General features: G+C 33.6%; 1 long non-coding RNA gene across 1 annotated transcript; it reads left to right on the top strand.

Moving 5' to 3' along the window:
- Positions 1-372: 372 nt before the first annotated feature.
- LOC307135672 lies at positions 373-2626 on the top strand. Its single transcript, XR_013817700.1, has 5 exons — positions 373-464; positions 1166-1243; positions 1394-1516; positions 1827-1960; positions 2545-2626. It is a non-coding gene; the product is annotated as an uncharacterized lncRNA (long non-coding RNA).
- The last annotated feature ends 1958 nt before the right edge of the window (positions 2627-4584 follow it).

The following is a 4584-nucleotide window of genomic DNA, read 5'->3' as shown; positions in this document are numbered from 1 at the left end:
CACTGCATTATATCTTTCATTTCCACTCAGGCTTCGCTTTTCTTTGCTTTCTAAATCAACACACCTTGCTAATAGGGCGATTAAACACTGTCACGTGACGTGCTATAGACCTTTTAAACAGTTATTCATATTTAATAATAACAACTAGTGTAGTTTCAACGTGGCATTTGTAGTAGAAGCACAATAAAAACAACCTTAGTTGTAATGTGATGATTGTTGTAAATAGACAGTATCCACAACACTTACCATGCTTTTTAATGCCTTTTAATGTAAAATCCAAATATTGTGATGTAAATAGTACTTTGTCCTGTATATAATGTATCTGTGATATATTATGACTTTTTCTCTTTTTTTTTTTTTAACCTGAAACGACCAAAAGGGCCTTTCGGACTCAGTCAGCCCATTCTTGTTCATGGAAAAGTAATGGAGAAGACCGAAAGCAGCAACAGCAAATATTTGCAATGGTAAGTATGTGTTGGTTTGAACTCTTTATCAAGCATTTGTTGTTTCTTAAACATATTCTTACAAACCCCATGGCTCAATCAGTGAGAACATGTTCTCAAAGTCTTAATAATTCACAAGATTTAACAAGTTGTCATTCATATGATACTCGTACATATTTGTACAAATACTCATACATAATCCTGCAGCTTTTACTCTGACTCCTGCCATTGGCTACAGCCTCAATTCCTGTACATATTTATCATGATTTTTGTAAATCAGTTGCGCCCCTTCTTGGAAAGCAGTCCCAGAAAGAAAAGTTTATATTAGGTCCAATGTATTCTTTAAAATGATTACAAATTGGGCCATTGGGGAGGTCTCTTCACACCTCATGACCTACCTCTGTTTGCAAGAGCGGAAATGCTCACATAACATCAGATATTCAATTATTTTGTCATCAGTTGCACTGCTGATAACGTCCTGTTTGCATGTAAATAATTTACGTGATCAAAAGATCAAGTAAATAATCAACATTTTTAAACAAATTCATATGTGCTACTAAAAATATACTTTTAATAATGGAAATGCACACCTATCAGTGAACTTGTTTCATAAATGTATTTAACATTTAATTATGCAACACTTTTTAAAGAAAGAAACAGTTATGTATGAAATCACAACTTGCATGCAATGTAATGAAATTTCCTTTCTTTCTGTTTTGCAGGATTACTTGCAGATTACTTTTATGAGCCAACCCTCACAAGAGCTACTAGTTAGTTGTAGTGAATCTTGCCGTAATCAGGTAAATAATATTTTTAGTATATCAGTATTTACTCATGAAATGCTCCCCTGAATTGTATGTAAATTCATTTTATTGTAACTGTCTTAATGTATATTTTTCAAAAACAATAGTAATTGCACATAAAGTAAGTGAGACTTTCTTGTTTTACAGCAGAGAAGAAAGACCAGACCCTTATATCGAAGCAAGCTAATCGAATAAGTCCTTTGTTTAGGGTGAGGAAGGAACATGGCCATCTTGTGCCCAAAGACGACAGAAAAGTGCGCAAGTCCATTGGTATGTCTTGTATTGATGTATTGTCTTGCTTTAATATGTAGTACAGAATTTGATGTTGATCTCTCAAAGGACAGCTGTGATCATTCTTTCTATACTCTGATAAAATACACACCATTATTCATGTCTAAATCTTTTTATAACTCCTAAAATGAGCAAATTAGGTTCTGTATCTTGGATTTATCTAAAATGGTAAATATTTGTTTCCCTTTTTGATACAATTATTATTAAAATGATTGCCTTTTAGCCTAAAGGCTGGAACCTAAAGGCTTTATACTCCCCAGACTAAAACACATTGCATTTGTGTTTTAAGATGGATAGCAAGAGAAGGCACACACTTCAGAAGATTCTACAGGAAAAGACTAATGTGCAGCCAAGGAGGAATACAAGAGGCAAAAACTCCAGTCTCTGAGAACTATGCATGGCCATGGGTGCTTCATAAGCATGGTAAGTCTTGTGCCTCTGTACCTATTGTATTGCCTTATTTTAACAATTTTACATTGTGCAGGCTATCACAAGTGATGCTCTTGAAACAAGTGACAGAAGAGTATGTTGTCTTAAAAGAAATCTAGCATCACTGGCAAAGGCTAAGAAGAGACCATGCCTTTCTAAAATATATTTTTAAAGATCTGCTGTTTAAAAGGTTGCTGTTGATATGGGTAAAATATTTTTTGTCAGTACTTGGCTAATATAATGTGCTGCAATATTATATACATAATGCTTCAATGTGTATATTATATAATGTACTGACTGCGGCTTTGTAAATTTAAATTAGGAATGGGCAAATCTGGGCCTTTTGAAATGGAGAGTTTACCTCCAAGACTAATCGAGCATGCCTGGAATTTGTAACTAAAGTCTTCAGGTTTACTTATAGATAATTATAGGCAGGTGGGTTTGAGGTTGGAGCTAAATCTGCAGGACAATGGATGCTGAGGCCCAGAGTAGCCAACCACTGCTTAAATCATGCAGAACATATGCTAACCTGACTACATTAAACTTAATTTGAATTGTGTTTTTTCTTTTACTTTTAGACCAGGACTGGAGAATGCCTGACAATGGGATGTTACAACTTCTTCCTCTGGTTGAGAAAAGGCTACACCACATCAGTGACCACATCATCTGTTTATCAGTTATACACTGTAGGGTACAAGTGGGCAAACTGTTTAGAAGAAGAAGAACAGGATAGAACATGAACATGATAGAGGGAAGAGCAAGAAACCAGTCTAGCTGTGATAATGTATCATTATTTTTCAACACAATATCAAATCTGTTTTCTGTATCATAGTTGACTGGATGGGATTCTGTGGCACTCATTTGTGTGGCTTCAGCAGCTGTGAATGGATTAATATGATGTTAATGTATTTTTGAAGACCCATTTTTATTTATCTTGAATCTAATTTTTCTTTATGCTACTTTATCAACTGTATACTGTATCCTCCAATAAAGAGTTGAGTGATAAAGTATGGTGAATATTGTGTATGGTGTTTTTAAAGTAAATACACATTTTATGAGTTGATTTAGGTTATCAAAGTAATTAACAATATTATTTTACTTGAAACATAAACATTTTTCATCTGGTTATATTATATTTGGTACAACAATGCACCAAAAAGTTGTATTTGCATGCTGTGACAATACGCCAGTTTTCAGTGAAATAAAGGGAAGGATTTCAAACACTTCAAGCTTAACTGACGATGATCCATGTTGATAAATCCGGTACATCTACTACTGCAATAAAAATTAAAGTATGCACATTACCGATGTCAGGTACGTGAAAATACATACAATTTTGGCAATGTCTCTTTTGTTATTTTACTTAATGGTGCATTGTCCTATATTTAATAATAATAGTGAAGTGTAAATCTAAATAGTTTTTGTTTACACTGGAAACTGGATAATGGCAAGTTGTTGTGGGTTCATCCATTATATTTATGGGTGTTTATCCATAAAAGAAAATAAATATTAATAATTATATTACATTTCTTTCAAATATTTCTGTATTTCATCAGATGGTCTCACAATACCCATCAAAACCTAATACAAGCATGATGTTAGAATAGAAAAGAGAAAATACTCTGATATTTAAATGTGACTCAAAGTTTGTTGTCCATGATGAGGAAAATAGATCTGTGTATGTTGTACTGCCCTTCCGCCCTCAGGGACCCAATGGAGGCCCCTGGAAGGGCAAAAAAAAGCACATTTCAAATGGCTGTTACTCAAAGTCTGGTTAGCGTATCACAGAGAAAATTGGCAGGACAACTGCTTATGCTATGTTTACTAAATAATGTTGGGCACAGTTTTCAGACAGATATGGAAAGCTGGCATAAAGGTTTTCTAAAAGTGCTCACAGTAAAATATCAAATTTCAGCCTGCCCCTCATATATGTCATAAAGGTTTACACAATGAACATAATTAGATATCCAGTTGTCCATTAAAGATGTCATTTACTTAACATTTATTGTCTCATTATTAAACGTTTTAAACTACATTACCCATATACCTTTGTCAGTGTATCAATGCAATGGGAAACATGGCGCTGTAGTTCATTGAAGTGTGCAGAAATGCTTAGGGTTAGGGTTGGGATCTCGGTAAAGGAGTAATTTCTCACAACATAGCGACACTTTATAGTTAACTTAACGTATTACTAACGTAACAATAACACCAAAACATACTTTGTAACATGAAACGCCGTTTTATATCGGTTAAAAGATTGTCCAATCACAGCGAGTTCTGCGATAAAGTCCTAGCCAATGACAACGCAGCAGAACAGAGGCGTCACACTTACTTGTCCATTTATGGAAAATGATGACAGATCTCATCCGGTTCCAACTGAAGGGATATCCTTAAATATTTAATATTTAGGCTGCTAAATATTTATTTCTTCTAATTAATTAATACAACTCACATTTTAAAACAAAAATCTCCTTTGTGTGGTTAAACTGATGCATAAATATCTCTCTCTCTCTCTCTCTCTCTCTCTCTCTCTCTATATATATATATATATATATATATATATATGTGTGTGTGTGTATTTATTTATATATATATATATATATATATATATATATATA

This window comes from Gobio gobio, assembly GCF_949357685.1.
Source record: "Gobio gobio genome assembly, chromosome: 12".
Classification (NCBI taxonomy): Eukaryota; Metazoa; Chordata; class Actinopteri; order Cypriniformes; family Gobionidae; genus Gobio; species Gobio gobio.
Note: the sequence above shows the minus strand (reverse complement) of the source record. Positions and strands in the feature narration are given on the sequence as shown.